Genomic DNA, 18,617 nt, shown 5'->3' with positions numbered 1-18,617 from the left:
CGGCCGACGTTGGCTCGTCCTCGGTCACTCATCATCTCCTTCAGGTGCCCTTGGTTCAGCATGTTCACTACTTCTGGCCGTAGGGATATGCAGTCCTTGGTTTTGTAAGCCCGCTCCTAGTGAAATTCACAAAGGACGTTCGATTTTTGGGTACTTGGGTTGGACTTTATTTTTTGCGGCCACATCGCCTTCGTGCCAAGCTTCTCTAGTGCGTACACTATTTCTGAAGGAGAAACACAAAAATTGTGAGTAGATAAGAGTGGGGGCATACCTCTCTCGTTTCGCTGAGTCCCTATGTGCGGCCTGGACGACCCTTTCGTATGTCAAGGGGATGGAGGAAAGGTTGTTCTAACATAGGGTTGATGCCTGTCTCGGTTGAGGTGTGGGCTTGACTAGTCTCTTCGACCGTCGTTACGATGATCTTTCCTCAGCTCTGTTTGGATCGACATGGGTTGGATCATTGAGGTCGTCGTTGTCTACTCTCACCTCGGCGCAGTAGGCGTTCTAAATTTCTTCCCAAGTGGTTGGAGAGTATTTCATAAGCCTGCTTAACAACTTCCTGATCGCCCTCGACCCATTCCTGTTCAACTTATTTTGGAAGGTTGCTACCGCCATCCCTTCCGATATGTTTGGTAAGCTCATTCTTACCCTATTAAACTGAGCAAGGAAGTCCCTGAGTCCCTCGCCAGGAGATTGCCTCACGGCGAATATCGTTCACCCTGGCCTCCGCTTTCTTAGCTCCAGCATGGGCGGTGAACTTGTCGGCCATTTCCTCGAACGTTGTTATAGACCATGCTGGTAATTGTGAGTACCAAGTTAAGGCTCCCCTAGTTAAGGTTTCACCAAACGTTTTTACTAGCACTGACGGTACTTGCTCCTTTGATAGGTCGTTGCCATTTACCGCTGTGACATAGTGAATGATATGATCTTCTGGGATTGTGGTGCCATCATATATCTTCAAATATGGTGGCATTTTGAAAGTCTTGGGTATGGCATGTGGGGATGCCTCCTCTCTATACGATTGTTCGATGAATAGGCCGACATCCCGCTGTGGTAGCAGTTTTGGGGCGCCCAATATCTTATCTACCCTTTCTTGATGTTCTCTCATCTGGTCGTGGAGTGCTTTATTTTCGTTTTCCATCTCTTCCATTTTCTTTAGAATGGTTGTCAGTGCATCATTACCTGCATCAACAGTGGTGTGAGCGATACCTGTCAGGGGAGCGGGTTGTTCATCGGTAGTTGTTGTGGTATCAGCTAGCGCGGCATTTCTATTCGCCCTTTAAACGGGTTTGTCGAGTATGTCATTTAGGGTACTTGTCAACCACTCCTCTAATAATTTTTTTACTGCTGGTGGTGCTTATTCAGTTGTAGACATGGAAGCTCCCTTTTCGCGTGAAATGGTTACACTTTCATGAGGGGGAGGTGAATCACTCCGCTTGGGCGTAATGCTCGGCATCACATTCTCATTGTCTTCTATATCATCCTCGTTGATGATGTTCAAAATGTTGGTAGTGACACCCGCTATTGCTTTCTGTCTTGCATCTCCTTTTCCTGCTATTGTTAGTTTGTGTGCACGAGGAAAAGATGGTTGTCCCTTTTTTTGATCTAGAAAAAACTAAATTTTAACTAAAAAACTCTCCACAGGCGGCGCCAAATTGTTTGACCAAAAAAATGTTGAACCTTTTAATTAAACTAATTAATGATGAGATATAGGATGAATCTTAGTTAAGGATAATAAATTCTAGATCAAATGTGTTGAGGAATCGATGTAGTGATCGACGTTTGATAGCGTTAAAGAGCACGTTTATATTCAATGAATGCTAATAATGTGATAACATAAATATGCAATAAATGTAATAAGAAGGAATCTACTACCCAATTAATGTATGATTTGGATGGTTCCTTCCCATGGCAATAACGTGGAAAGAAGAGAGATGAAGATGGTTATGGAATCTTTGGATCTTGTTGATCAAGATCGAGTAATATGTACTTGAATAATATAATCAATGAACAAGACAACTTTTCGAATGTTCTCTTGAGTCAACCCTTTACAATGTCTTTTTCTTAGAAAGCCAAGATCCTCATTTGTTCTCTATCTCTTACTATTTATAAGGGTTATTTCCAAAAAACCCTAAAAAGTACAGTGTGAGGAATATCCAAGGGAATATTCCTGGTTTCATCTTCTAAGCCTATCCTTCTGTCATAATTATAACTCCTGTTGCTCGTCCTCAGCAACGAACCTTTATTTTAGGCTTCCCCTTTATTTTATTTTATTTTTTTATTTTTATTTTTTTTATTTTTCTTTCTTTCTCTTTTTATTACTATTTGTAGTTAAAATGTGACCGGATCCGATGAGGATTGCCTACGTATCACGATGCCGCGTGAATCAGATCTTGCGTAGTTCGGACTAACAAGTGCAAAAATAAAGAAACAAGTGTTCATTTTGCATTGTGCTCATCCTGCACATTTATTAGGGTGATTTAAGCAAAAATGATTTGGCTCAAAAATGATTTGAATATATTTTAGAAAGAAAGATCCGATTTTCGAACACGGCCTTTCAGCACTTCGGGGATGAAGATTTTAAGGCTGTGAGGGTCAATCGATCAAAACTTTAAAAGATGATTTGAAAGTGGCCGTTTATGCAAAGTCAGTCTTCCGTCGTCCCTTTCGGAAACATTTGGCTGTTTTTGACAAAAACAGCATCACTTTTTTTTTTTTTTTTTTTTTAGAATGGTGACCCGATATTGGGAACATGGCCTCGCGGCTCCTCGGGGACGAGGATCCTAAGGCCATTGGGCCACTTGGTCAAAATTTAAAAATGACCAAAATGGCTGTTTGTGCAAAGTCAGCCTTCCGGCGTCCCTTTCGGGAACATTTGGCTATTATTGACAAAAACAGCATCACCCGACTTATTTATGACTCTTTTTTATCGTTTTTCAAAAATGGAAAACTCAATATTGCAGACACGGCTTTTCAATGCCTCGTGGACGAAGATTTTTAAGGCTGTGTGGGTCAGCTGGACCAAATCTTAAACATGACCCAAACGGTGGCTGTTTATGCAAAGTCAGCCCTCCGGCGTCCCTTTCGAGAACATTCGGCTATTCTCGACAAAACAGCATCACCTGACTCATAAATTAAAATTCTGACGTTTTGGCCATTTCTGAAGAAAATAGGAGGTTGGACCCGATGAGGGTTGCCTACGTATCTCATACCCTGTGAGAATCAAACCGGCATAGTTCGGGCCAGATCAGAAACTACGGAAATATTTATGAATTTTAAACTTCTTTTCACTTTTTTTTTCTTTTTGAAATTTCGAAAATATTTTAAAGAGATACTACAAATGAAACAAACATTTTTGAATTTTGAATTTTTCCCCTTTTTTACTTTTAAATAAATACCTTTTTTTGGATTTTGAAGGAATTTTTTTTATATATATACCGGCGAGGTTTTTTTTATAAATAAACCGGCGAGGTTTTCATACTACTCGGACATTGGTTTTATTTTTCCAAAAATAAGTAATTATCTCCCTACGCTGCTATTTTTCTTTCCCTTTTTGATTTTTTTTTTAGAAACCGGTCAGCACGCAGATCTGAAGCAAATAAATGCGCCAGCAAACGGGATGCAGAAGGATGGTCTCTTCATTTCAGGTTGCCTGTCCTAGACGGACCCAACCCCTGTGTTGAGTCCCCTACGTCAAATGCAACATGATGCAAATAAGCGTTCCTACTAGGGATCCGGCATGAGGTTTCGTTATACTAGGTTTATAACCTGGGTATATGTTCTAGACTGTGTACCCGAGCGGACAACTCGAGTCGAGGAGGGGGCTACGTACCGGGGACCCGCGAGATCGTCCGGCTTTGTAACTTGTCCGGCCTCTTTCTTATTTCAGGTATTGACACTAACAGAATAGGGAGTCTCGACCAGCGAGCTTCTCCCCGGAGGTAAGAAGAGAAGGGTTTCGGCACAGTTTATATACAGTTCAGATAATATCAAAGCGGTAAAAGACAACATTTAGCACGTTATGCCAAAACATGTAATAAAGATCAGATAATAAAGCCAAATATAACAATTATTCTAAGCTCGAATTCTTGAACCCTGAACCGGAGGTTCTGGGTTCTGAAGTCCCCAGCAGAGTCGCCAGAGCTGTCACACCTCCTTTTTGCGCGCCCGCCCCGAAGGGTAAAGTGCGCGATGGAGTTTTTCCAATTTAAGTGACAATATTCGAAATGGGATTATTTATTTAATTCAGAGTCGCCACTTGGGAAAGGTTTGGCTTTTGGTGTCCCAAGTCACCGGTTTATCTTGAATCCCAAATCGAGGAAATTTTCGACTTTCCAAATGAAGTCTGCGAACCAGAAATTCTAAGTAAGGAATTCTGTTGACCCGAGGGAAGGTGTTAGGCACCCTCGAATCCCGTGGTTCTAGCACGGTCGCTTAAATTGTTATAATGGCTAAATATCTGATTTAAATACATGTTGTGACTTATGTGCTTTTATTAAGTTTAAACCGCTTTTATTATTATCATTTATTTTTTATAGAATTGCAACGTCGTGAAAATGCATCTCGAACCACGTCACAATCAATGCACCCGTAGTTGTTAACACATTTCAACTCCGTTGAGATTTGAATTTGGGTCACATAAATGCGCACCCGAATTTAAGAATATAATTAGATCGCGCCTAAAGAGTCTGACGCGTTATTATCTTTGGGGAAGACAGTGAAATTCACTAAACAAGCCATTCCCAAATCCTAAGTATTTATTATGATCGATTATTGAGGGCCCCGCGATTTGCGTTTTATTTGGCGAGGCTCGTCTCATTATTTGAAAGGATAAACCTACAGCGACTACATTTCTATTATGTTTGTCTCTAAAGAAAATGGAAGAAAGAAAATACATGCTATTAAATTACATGCTTGGCCAATTCTGGCCTCTTATTAGTTATTGGATTAATTCTCTGCGAGGTGGGGAATTTTGTGCCTTATTGAACATGCTTTCAATTTGATAAAAGAAATTGCATACAAGGTAAATAGCATGCTAAGCTCATCCTAGACATCTTTCAAGTTTAAATTTAAGCTAACTTTTAACTAGATTAATAGAATTGATTACTAGAAGCTACTACCAATGGGATTCGGACATGGTCCTATAAACTGCCTAACGAAACCCAATTTGATAGAGTTAGTTTAAATGGCTCAGAATTACGATGCGTCTTTTGCCGAATTAAAAGCATCCTGCCTTACATGTTTAAAATAAAGATAGAAGCTGAGATTTAAACTGCCAATATACTAAGCACATGCGCACTCTACGTCATACAGACAACTAAAATCAATAGTGTTAAACAAAATAAAAGCTTCTATTAAGCACACACTGCATAATGTATTTTTCTATTGAGCTACAAACTAAAAATTACACAAATCTAAACACATTTAAAAAAACTGTAAGTGCAGCAGCCGATGATTAAAACTCATCTGCATATTTCATTTCATGCTTTTAACTGTTACATCAGTATGAGATTCAAATGTGTACCTGGAAAGTGCTTACAATCGAAGAGGCAGAAAGTCAGTAGGGCAGTAGTAGCATACACAAAGCAACAGTACAGCAGGACTTAGTAAAACCAATAACAACAGCAGCAAGAATCTCCAGGAAAGAAGAAGCCAGTAGCTTGAAAAGTAGTGCTTGAAAAATCAACAGACAACTAGGCTGCCCGATAAATCCCACAGTACAAGAAGATTGCTAAGATTGCAAGCAGAGACAATAAAACAGTAGTTTCTGAGCAGAAGACAAAACTGAAGTTCTTTGTTTGCGAAACCTAAACTTTAACACACTAAGACCCTGGAAAATTCTTCTTTATGGTTTTTAAAACTCTTGCTCTCTTTCTGATTTCAGTACTCTCTCTTTTCTGATTTTTCAGAATTATCTCCTATTTTCAGAACTCTCTTTCTAATTTTCAGAACTTCTTTGCTAATTTTCAGAACTAAAAAAAATCTGAACTCTCTACTGTCTGTTTCCCCAGTTTTTAGCTTCTGTCCCTCTCTCTTCTTATTTTCCCCTGTTCCTCTCCTCCTCCTAAACTGATGGAAAAAACCCTCTACTTATAGCCTCAGCCCATTCCACAGCCTGTTAGACAAACTCAATTCCCTCCCATGTTCTCTTGCTGTTCTTTCCACTCAACAGATTAAAATAAAGCCCCCTCCCATGAGATTCTCCTGACAAAAACTCTCTTTTCAATATTAAAATGCTTTATCATTTTATTAAACTAAACCAAAACATGGGCAGCAGGAATGTATCCTGACAGCACATGCTGTCCAATTATTCTAATTCCCTACTTCTGACAAACACATGCTGTCACTGGTTTCCAGCCATTAAAGTCACTCAATATGTCATTAATTCCACTATTGGTCAATTAATTCCATTAGTTGAATCAATGTTTTAGTACTTTATTGTCAGCTCACTTGCCTTTAAGCATTTCAGAACTTTGTAACCCCAGACCAAACCTTTTAAAACCCCTGACCATTACTGTTTTATCCCAACTTCAACAAAAAATGAAATTCTGAACTTATGGGAGTTCAAATTCAACAACTATCCTAACTGAATTCCAACTATTGTATTATAGCTAACAAATCATTCACAGATAGTTTCAAACAATCAGCTAATCGACAATGGTTCGATCAAATCATATGAAGTTTATCAGAAATCAGGACATTTGAACATTCAGTCCTATAAAACTAATCGACGACGTTTATCTAATCGACTATACTAATTATAACACAGGACAAGCAGTCGACCAAACAAACAACACAAAATAAGGCATAAAACTGTTCTTGACAATGTGCACGATACAGGGGAAAACCAGACATTATTGATTTGACGATGTTAATCACATTGAAATATGTATACTACTATACGGATTCAACATAATAGAATAAACAATCGACCAAATAACAGGTCTTATGGAGATGGAGAACAACTGACAACAGAAATCCCAAAATAAACAAACAAACTAAATAAACATGCCGATAAACTAATCTAGACTAAATAGATAACAAAAGGGAACAATGAACGAACCAGAAAAGCTTAAACACAGATGACCCAGGCCCGAGCTTGATTTGCCCATTTGAGGTCGAACAGATCTTAATCGAGGTATTCTCGACTGAGAACACTTCGATTAGGGTCTATTAGATCCCGAACTTCCGTTAAATCTAAACAGACTCCACAAATTCTTGTGCTCTAGGGTTTGAATCTTCAGATTTAGGGTTTTGGGATTTGTGGGTAGATTCGGACCAAACCAAGCTTGGTTTGGTCACGAGGGAGGTCAGGGGAGTGTCTAGTGTGAATCTGGGGTAGGTCGGTGTAGATTGAGGTTTTGCTCGAATCTTCAAATGAAGATTCGAGAACCTAGGGATTGATTCGAACTAAACGGTTGGTGGATTTGGATTCAGGGTGATTGAGTGGTCCTAGGGTGTTAGTCTGGTGGCCAACGGCGTTGATGCCGCCGGGTTTCAAACGGAAGGGGGCTAAGGAGGCTTAGGGTTCTAAACCCAGGTCCGTCTCTGAAATGAGAGAGACGGAGGAACAGTGAGGACGGGGGTCTGGCTTGGGGGGTGCGGGGTGAAAGAGGTGAGCTTATATACGGAATGAATGGTTCGATATTGGCCGTTAGATCAATCGAGATCAACGGCCTGGATCCAAAGGTTAATCAAACGGTGTCGTTTGGTTTAGTATTGGGGTCGGGGTTGGTCCGGGTAACGGGTCGGGTATGGGGTTATGGGTGAGTGATCTGGACCGTCAATCTAGTGAGATTAACGGTCCAAATTGAAGGTGACACAACGACGTCGTTTGGACGGTCGTGTGGCCAGCTTAATTGGACCGGGTAAAATGGATTTGGACTGGGCTATTTTGGTTTGGACCTGTTCTTATTTAGTTCAAATTGGCCCAATCCGGAAACCCCTCTCTTTTCTTCTTTAATTTCTAAAAATCTCACCTAAATTGTAAAACAATTATTAAACAACTATCACATACATTAATATTCAATAAAAAATAAAATCACTCAAGGACGACAAATAGAATAACAGCTGCATATTTTATGATTTTCCTTTTAATAACCGAAATACGGTTTAATCACACACGACATATTTTTTGTATTTTTGTTTGATAAGACTAAATGAGAATGGACAAAACCACAAATAACTACCAAAAATGTCACGTAAATTCCAAAAATTGTACAGCAAGACCATTTGTTATTATTTTGATTTCTTTTGGAGTGATTGCGTAAACAAAAATCACGTGCTCACAATCGGTAATGTAAAAAGGGAACATAATTATAACTGTATAGACTATATATAGTATTGTGATTTTTTTTTTTATTTTCTCAGTCTATAAATCCTTCTTACATAGATACTATGCTAGAATTGTTATCCGATAAAATATTTCGCACCAAATAAAAGTTATCGTATAGCGAAGGTATATTTAATGTGGTAAAAAATAATTTATCAAATTTTCATGAATTTTTCAGTAATAAATCGTAAGTTCAATTACCATAATTAGTAAACTTTATTGAGGCTAACATGGCATAGTGATCCATTTACCATTTGTTTTTAAATCAATATTGCATGCTTATTAAGGCTTCAGGTGAATTCTGAGGAACATTGTTACAGTTCAATGATTCTATACTTGGTGCCCAACTTTTGGAAAAGCTGAAAGATTCTTCTCTAGTGATATCTAATTTGATAAGAAATTCAAATTTGTTTTCAATTAATAAAAAACATTAATTTGATAAGATTCTTTCGCATACAAAAGGGGCATGACCTGAGGCTAGCGTATTTGGATGTATAAAAGTAAGAATTAGCAAAGTATGAGCGGTAAATTTGAAGCAAATGCGGTTTAATAAAAATAATGCTCTAAAGCCAGATTCTAATAAGAAGTTTTAATTTTTAATAAAATTTATATAAGATGCACATGTACAAAAAGTTAGTGTTGTCTTTTTTTTTTTTTTCCTTCAAACTTTTTGTTTATTATCTCATCATCATCACATGTGGTTTTAGAGGGGCGGAATGGATTCATTCGAACTCCTTTCGTCGAAAAATCATACTTTATACATAAGGCAAAATCTGTTATTTCTATTTCTATATATTGCGTTTTGAATCTCTTTGACACAACCTAAAAGCATAGCTTAGTGGTTAAGGAGATTTAAAATTTTTGTGAGAACACTTGTTTAATTCTCACTAACCATAATTTTTTATCTTTTTTCTTTTTTGAATTTTCTTAGTGAAAATCCTGTCTCCGCCACTAATCATTATCATACTATATTATAGGTGTAAAACTTAAAGTTGAAATGAATTACTAAATTATCCATCAAAAGCTAAAAGACCATTTGATTGTTCCTTTAAAATACTACTCTTATACTAGTTTTGTACCAAAAAATGAATTTATATTTCAATAAATGATAAATATCTATAAAAGTTAATTAAACTATTTGCCTGGGAGGTCATTTATATCTTTTTATATCTAAAGTTGGTTTTTGCCCTTTTTCATACTTATTTGTTTACTGTTATGGCTTGATTATTATTCTTGTATTTCTTACCCTTAGATTTTGTTATTAAATGTTATTTATTTTGCTTCTCTTATCTTATTATCTTATTGTTGATATTACTTCTCTTTTATGGTTTTTCTCACTATTGTATTGTTTAGAACTATTATGATTGTGCTTAATTTGCATGTGCAGGGGTCAATCGGAAACAATCTCTCTACTTTCGTAAAGTAGGAGTAAGCTAAGGTTGCATATACACTAGGGGTGTTCAAACCGAACCGAAAAACCAAACCAAACCGATTAAAAAACCTGACTAGGTTTGGTTTGATTTGGTTTGGTAGGTATTGAGTAAAAATACCCGAACCAAACCGACATATAAATATATAAATTTTATTTATATTTTTAAGACTTTATAGTGATTTTTCTTTAGAAAATATAGAAAATTTGGGATTTCTCATGTATTAACCTTGAAAGTGTAAATTAACGAAAAATTATTTTTAGACGACTAAGAAAATAACTATCATGTGTTACTAAAAAATTTCTATAATTAGAATATTTTAATAGATCATATATTTATCAATTTTTTCCATATTTACTAAACATATATTCACTTATCAAAGCTTTATCTATAATTTTAATAAAGTAAGATTGAAATAATATTCATGTAACAAAAAAACCCAAAAACCCAAAAAACCCAACAAAACCGAACCAATCCGAACCGATATAATTGGTTTGGTTTGGTTTTGATAAAAATCGACCCAACTCGGTCCATATACCCTCCTCATGCTCCACTTATAAAGTTACACTAAATTGTTATTGTTATTGTTGTAACTTTTTTTTTTTTTTTTTTTTAGCAAACCGGAAGTACGTGAAGAGTTGTGAGGACAATAAGAAGTTGTAATAGTGAGGCAATGAAGAGTCAAAATATTCATTAATCCCTTAATGTTTGAGGTAATGAAGAGTCAAAATATCCATTAATCCCTTAATGCTTGATGGTGGATGATTAATATTTTCGGTTCTCAAATTTCCTCCCATAAAGCTTTCTCCTCTCTTCCAGCTACACATTCATTCTTTTTGAGCTCTCTCCCTTTTTTTTCTTTTTTCTTTTTTCTTTTCTTTTTTTTGCAGCGTTACGTCTATGGCGAAAGCACTACCAAACCAAGCAATGGGAGTTATTGGTATCTTCTAGCTCATTATTTTCATTTGTTTTCTTTTTCTTTTGCTCATGGTTATTTTTAAGTCTCCTTTAGTTTTTATTATTTACTATATAAAGAGTTTTATACTTTCATTTCGACTGAATAATCAGAGACTAAGATAACTTGAAACGGAAACTGTTTATTTACGTTATAAAAAGCTCTTGTAAATTGTGTATGATATAGTAATCTATGCGATTGATAACTAATTTTTTGTTGAACTAAGCGCGCTGTTGTTTTGTGATAGGTTGGAATGCAGCATCATTTGTAATTCAATGCATGCGATTCCAACATCATTTTAATCATGTGTTTGCAAATATTATTATTGTAAAAAATATATTTACTAATATGAAGATCTTAGTAGTTTAATCTAAAGTTCTAAGTAGGCATTTGGACATAAGAATTATAAAATTCCAAAAAAAGAAAAAATGAATTTGTTTTTCAAGTGAAAATGGTATTTGAAAATTAGAGTTGTATTTGGACATAAATATAATTTTGGGTTGTTTTTAAAGTTTTGTGAGTGATCCGAGTGAAAATTTTTAAATACAGCTTTTTGGAGTTTTTCAAAATTTCGAAAAATTCCAAGATTCATCATCAAGTGAAAATTGAAAATTTTATGGCGAAACACCGATTTCAAAAAAAAAATGATTTTTTGAAAAAGTAAAAAATTTCTTATGTCCAAACGGGCTCTAAAATATTTGCATTGGTAAAAGTAAGCATTATTTTTTTTTATACTGATTGAGTATAATTTTTTTTATTTACAAAATTTAATACTCCCTTCGTTTCAAATTAGATAAAGTACTTTTTTTAGCTTGTTTCAAAATAAATATCACATTTCTAAATTTAAAAATAATTCAATTTTAAACACTTTGTTTTACCCTTAATGAGAAGCTTTTATAATCACACAAATGTTATGTCCTCAAAAAGATTTTACCCCTTAAGCTTTTAAGACCACAAGTTCAAAAGTTTTTTTTTTTTAAATTTCGTGTCAAGTCAAACTATCTTATCTAAATTGAAACGGATGGAGTATTATTTAAGCTTAAATAAAATTATTTTTTGGAATCTTAAAGCAAATTAAAGGCTGTTGATAGATAAAAAAAAAAAAAAAAAAAAAAAAAAAGGTGCTGTGGGTGACGTGACAATACGCTATGTTTCGATTGGTCATTGGGCGGTAAAACTAATAAGTTTCACTTTTTCTACTGTTTGATGGATTGTTCATCACACAACAAAAGCATGCATTCTTCTGTTTAGTCATTCAAAACAGAGAAAAAGGCTCAAAAAAAGACCACAATTAGTACTATGTCCTAAAAGAACGGAAACCGAAACCTCAGTTACTCCTCTTCTCAGTTCTCATCATCTGAGTTTGCCAAGAATTATTGTCCCATGCCTCTGAGCCTTGTTATTATTGCTTCTGTGAGCAAAAGCGGACCTATGTTCTGAATTGAGGGTTCACCGGACCTCGTTATTTTCATGATTTTTTTTAGATATATACATGTATATATGTGAAAAATAATTATATAATTTAATTTTTTATTTGAAATCCTTAATACTGATTAAGTAGTTTGCTCATAATCTCCGTCACATTTAAATTCTAGGTCTGCCTCCGTCGTACTCCTTTTTGCTTTTTACTAGCTACTTCTTCTCAAAGGATGCATGGTGTCCCCACGAATTTATTTAAGTGATTGTTTGCTCGTGTGGTGTCCCCACGAATTCATTTTTACGTCATATTAAGTGATCGTTTGCTCGTGTGAGTTACATTCAAGGTTGAACACTTCCCTAGTTTGGAATGTTATGTACTCCCTTCAGTTTATGCAATAGTATTTCTATTTTAGTCCATTAAAAAAAAGAGTAATACCTTTTAAAGTTTGAAAAAAAAAAAATTAATTTTATTTTTGTAGACAAAATTTTTTACCCGTATAAATATACATTATGACATGTTTAAAATTATAATTAAATTTAATATAACTACATAAATATTAATATTTTAGAAATCATAAGTTTTAATAATTTTTTTATGTTTTAAATTTTGTGACGAGTCAAATTATGTCTCATAAATTATAATAATAGAAATACTAGACTTAGAATGGACAAGATTGATTAAAACATCCCTAGTGGTAATATGAAGCAGACAAGCAGTAATATTGTACTCTATTATCTTTCAGATGGAAAACAATGAAAACGAAATGCTGTCAGAAGAAAATATTATTTGACGACCCAAACACGTATTCTTATGGGATATAGGTAAAAGATAGTAAAATGAATATAATGGATTTCAAAGTAATCAACTCTAATTACCTAGTGGTTGAATTAGTGAGATGAAAATGCAAAGTAATATATGATGGAAGAGAAGATTTGCTAATTAAGACCAAGTAGCACCACTAATTAAGTGTGATATCTTAAAAGTTCAACCATATCATTGAACCAAATCTTTGACTTTTTTCAAGAAAGGCAGAATCCTTAGCTACTAATGATTCTCCTCCCTTTATGTCCGAGAACATAATATGATAACTTTATCAACAATGATATTTTTTTAATTTAAAGTTTGGGTTAATTTATTTATCAAATGATTGGGCTCTTAGCCAGCACATGTTCGTTTCACTAAACTATTTGTCTTCCATATATTTATTAAACACGAATATAAAACCTTAGGATCCTGAACATTTTTCCTCATAGTGTAACCTATAGCTAGCTAGCTTCCAATCTAATAATCGGCCCCAACACTTTTATTTTATATTGGTTTAGCTTTGGGCAAAGTGCTATCTCAACATCGGACGTACCTGATTTTACTAGTACAAGATCGTCTTAATTCCCCTTTGCCATTTTGAAGAACGCAATTTAATTACGGGGTATTATCATTTTTAGTTCGCGCCATAAACTATTTACATCGGATAGTCGAAAAAGTGTATAAAATCTGTATAATTTTTGTATATAATATACAGAATATATATATACAAAAAATATATAAATTTTATATATTTTTTCGACTATTAATTTTACATCGGCTATATAATGTCATTTTTCTTTTAATCATTGTGTTCAACTTGTTCTATTTTAAGAATGTTTTTTATCCTAGGTTCACAATGGTAAACTTCAGCATTCAATTCATTCATTCTTATTGTAAAAGATTCATTTTAATTGATCATTTAGGGTTAAATTTGTATTCTTTAATGTTTCATTACTACGTCGGCACATAACCTATGAATATTTTTAAAAAAATAATGAAATAGACTTAGTTCATTAAGTAAAAGACATTAACAGAAATTATAATATGACATATAACTCGTTAGCATGCTATTTCAGGTTGGACGGGAAAGGAGACGTGGTAAGTTAATCATGATTAAAATTATATATGTTGATAGTATTGTAAAGACTATCAATGTAATATTTTTCAGGAAACCAATTTTATTTATTATGAGATACTTATAGTTATTTTAAAAAAATTATTTTACTGCTAGTATATAAAAATCAAACTCATAATTATTATGGTGATTTAATATATTGTAGCATGTTACTTCCCTTATTTTCTGAGTAACTAATTTCATTTTATGCGAATTACTACCTGTCGTTATCTTTTAATGATAAATTAATGAAAAAATTCTTTTTGTTGCCATAAAAGTTGAACTAACTTTTTAGCAATCGGGCATATAAGCTCCACAACCAAGAAAATGGGTGTGATGATAAGAAAACTCACAGAGAAAGAGAAAAATTTAGATAGGACACGAGTCAAAAATTCATTTGGGGGGGAGATCAATCAAGGGGTAGATAACAAGTAAACTCGCGGACATGAGAAAAATGAAAAATGGCAAAAAATATGTAGACTAGGTATATGTGGTGTTTGAACAAAAGGAGAAAAGAACAAAGGGCATGAGTTTGAAAATAGAAATTTAAGTATGAATTGGCTTTGTTCATAGTATAATAATAATAATAATAAAAGAAGGGCAAGTCAGAACCCAATTGCATCAAAGAGTGCAGACCATGAGAGGTTAGTGAGTTGTTAACCCTTGAGACAATACGTCCAAATGGACCATACTCCTTCCCGCAATTTCTGGATCTCTGTTATTCTCATATTTCACTTCATTCCTAAAATTCTGTCCGGCCTCCATACAAAAAACAATATTTTTAACTTTAATATCTTGTACTGGATGTAAGCTTTTGAATGATAAAGTAATACATTTATTAGTTTAGTAAAAATTCAATTGCGAGCAAATTATTGCCGATTGTGAATAAGGAGAAGGTAAGAAAGAGGATGGGAGAGTTTTCAGTGGTGCCTGTTTGGATGGTTATTATGTATCTTTTCATAATGTATCGTATATTATTGTATTGTACTGTATCGTATTGATGTATATAATGGTTGGATATATTGTATTGTTTGTCGTTGTTTCATTATATCATGCACCAACAATATGAAAAATAAACTTGCAATATTATAAAGAAAAAGTATAGTACTAGATAAAATCTATATATATATATATATATATATAAAAAGTTGGGAAATGGCCGGCTGATGTGGCATCCCTGAATGGCCAGCTTTCATATTTTTCTTTTTCCTGGTTTTTTTGAATTTTTTTGTTATTTCACTCCTTTTCTCCATTTATTTCTAATAGTATTTTATTAGCACACTACTCCAAATAATAACTGCTATTAAAATGCTAATAAACATCTCAAACATTAAGCTCACTAACCATTTTGTTTTACCCTTCACGATAAAATTTCAATTTGCCGTTTTTTTGTTTCCTCTTAACACACCCCACGTTTCACAGCTTCATGCCAAGGTAAAATCCCTTCTTCAGTTTATGGCATGTTGTAGCCGTTTGATTTTTTCTACTATCTTCTCCTAATAATTCTCCATTCATCCTCATAATTCCTAATTACAATGATATTTATTGTGTATTAATTTTTGATTATTAAATTGATGATTAATCTTCTGCCTATTGGTACTCTTTTTTGATGGATTATATATAGATGGTGATGAATGTTTTTCATACTGTAACTAGCTTACTTTCTCTTGCTTTTTATTATTTTCTTAGAATGGCATACTCTTTCCTTTCAGAGTTAGCTCTTCATAGGGATAATTGGTTGATAAGGGTTAGAATTTGCAGAATGTGGGATTCTTTTAATCCCAAGAAAAATGGAGAGTTGATTGGCTTGGATATGATATTTATTGACGAAAAGGTACCTTCATGATTCTTATACTTTTATACATAGATTCTCTTCGTGTCTTTTCATCTCAAAATATTTACGTCTTTTCTTTTATCAACGCCACATAATAGGTATGAGTTCATTTTTTACTATTTTTATAGGCCCTACTCCTTTACCGATCTCCCAGTTCAATAAAAAAATGACAAAAACATTAAAAAAAAGAGAGGATTATTTAACCCTGTGTTAATAGAGTACGAATATAAGATTCAGTTATATATGTTTATTTCTACATGTATAATAAGCATTCGTATACCATATTAAGCCCTGTGAAACGGAATTATCCATCTCGATAATTGTTGAATTGGTCTACAGGTAGTAATCTCTTATTGCATCAAAAGCAAGTTCGACATTAATTTTTTTAAACCTCTATTTAAACAATTAAAGATTTATGCTTTTGGAAGTGCAAAGATGTTGGTACGTGTTATTTTTTGAGAACTATATATTTTATATTTGTTTGCATCTACTCAGAATTTTTTTCAATTACCATAGGTGTCTGTGGAGCCCAATATACCTACATTTGATCTCGCTATTACAGGACGCATGAATTGATCTTTAGGGCTACATAATACACAAATGCAATTCATATGTGGTCAGCTGGTTGAGTTTTCGCTGAGGTACTTTTAGTTACAAAATTTAACTTTTCTTATGTTGGTCTTAAAACTTTACGGCCATCTATAATACAAAACAATAATTATAACATTAAAAGAGTTTTAAAAACAATCGACTGATTGATGAATATTGTTCTGTTTTTATAAATTTTACACTGGTGAGATTCCGAAAAAGATTTCGCTTTAATGTATATTCTTTCTTATTTATTATTTATCTTTTATACACCTATTCTCTCATTTTCCTCTTTACCTTCCCATTCTCTCATTATTCCACTAAATCACTAACGACTCTTTCCTATTAAAAAAATAAAATAAATCCCTAATCATCCTGCTATTATCATTCAAATTGTTGATACACATCTTTTTTCAAGATCTCCAGCGATTCAAACAAACATTCAATTTACCCCTATAAATTCAAGAAAGACACCATGCAAGGAAGGTGGAAGGATGATTCAAAATAACACAAAACATAATACAACCACGAAGAGGAGCAGTTTTTAAACATCAGGTTTATTCCTAAACTATACATTATTCTTCCATTGTTCTACACAAATCATATTCCTTTGCACAAATACTTTTGTCTCTAAAGTAGCATAAAGATTTAAGCATATAAAATAATACATAATTATAGAGATCTATATTAAATATACATTAATAATATAATTCATGATATGCTTATATCTGCACACTAAAATTTGTCTTACATTATACAGGATTTCTACAATGGATAAACAAATTATAGATCAACGACATCAAACTTCCTTGAATAATTGTCAAGGTAAATTATTTTTGCTAAATTAAATAATTTTATTACTTTACTATTCTTAGCTATATTAAAACTACAATTCGTCTTTTGTTACAGAGGTAGAAAAACAACCTGAACCCTCCATGGATGAGATGTATACAAGAATCACACAAATGAGGATAAAATATTTGAAGTATGAGCAAGCACAACTTAGAAATGAATTATATAAAGGAGTATTACCAGATAAATCATGCAAAGAATGACTATATGTATATTCGAATATTATGTTATTGCATTTGCAAAATTTAAGTTTATATTGTTACAAATAAATGTTATTTACCCCCCATTTATTAGACGCTCAAATTGATGGACTTCGTTTTTCATTTTCACCATATCTAATATCCAACGTGGGAATATGATTACATAATTATAGCATATTTAAATGATCGCGCGAAGCGCGGTCAAGTTCCCTAGTTATTATATAAAAAGGTAGGGTAAAATATAAAGATTGATTATTTAATAATAAGGAAGGACAAGATGAAAAAAAAAGAAGAGGAAACAATGTAACCACATCAAATCGGTCGTTTCATAAAGTGGTATTTTTCGTCGTTACATAATAACGAATTTAACGATACGATACAATAAAATTTAAGTAACAATCAAAACAAATATTGTATTTAAAGTAACAATGCAACGGGTAACAACCATCCAATACTGATAAATACGTGGGATTATGGGATTATGACGAATTAATTTATAAGTTAAAAGAAGATGTTCATGAAAATACGGCAGACGTTGTTGAAATATCCACCGTTAGCCATTCAAATTTATCTATAGTAAAATCAAACGTGTCTTATATTATAGCTCATATGTCCCATTTATAATCTAATATAAATCAAATATCTACTAATAAAAGAATATTCACTAAATAATATTGCAATTATTTAATTTTGATCTTATAATTTCTGTATAACTTGTTTAGAAATCGAACGACCCCTTAATTTGTGCTAGTAGTTAAACCTCAAATTCATGCATAAAGCGAGCGTAACATGGAATTTTCCCTGGAGTAGGTAAAATGAAGGGGGGGAACAGAAATAAGAGGAAGACTTGATGATATCAAAATTGCTACGAGAGGAGCACTTCAGAAAGGAACTCTGAAGCAGTTACGTTTCACTGCTGGGCTTTATAGTGAAAAATAACTCGTGATTGCAAAATTATATTAAATAACCGCGATTTTTATGCGGAAATAAAATCTGAACAATAATATCCTTAGCAAACATAGAAAAAATCCAGCATAACATTCTGAATAATGAAACTATTGCATATAAAGCTCCAGCATATTGTACTG

General features: G+C 33.6%; 1 long non-coding RNA gene across 1 annotated transcript; it reads left to right on the top strand.

The window, feature by feature from the left end:
* The first annotated feature begins 16,890 nt into the window (after window positions 1–16,890).
* Window positions 16,891–17,505, top strand: LOC104232432 (uncharacterized). The gene is made up of 3 exons (XR_712334.2): window positions 16,891–17,032; window positions 17,238–17,302; window positions 17,387–17,505. It is a non-coding gene; the product is annotated as an uncharacterized lncRNA (long non-coding RNA).
* The last annotated feature ends 1,112 nt before the right edge of the window (window positions 17,506–18,617 follow it).

This window comes from Nicotiana sylvestris, chromosome 1 (assembly GCF_000393655.2).
Source record: "Nicotiana sylvestris chromosome 1, ASM39365v2, whole genome shotgun sequence".
NCBI classification, from domain to species: Eukaryota; Viridiplantae; Streptophyta; class Magnoliopsida; order Solanales; family Solanaceae; genus Nicotiana; species Nicotiana sylvestris.
The sequence above is the reverse complement of the archived record's forward strand: the minus strand, read 5'-3'. Positions and strand labels throughout refer to the sequence as shown.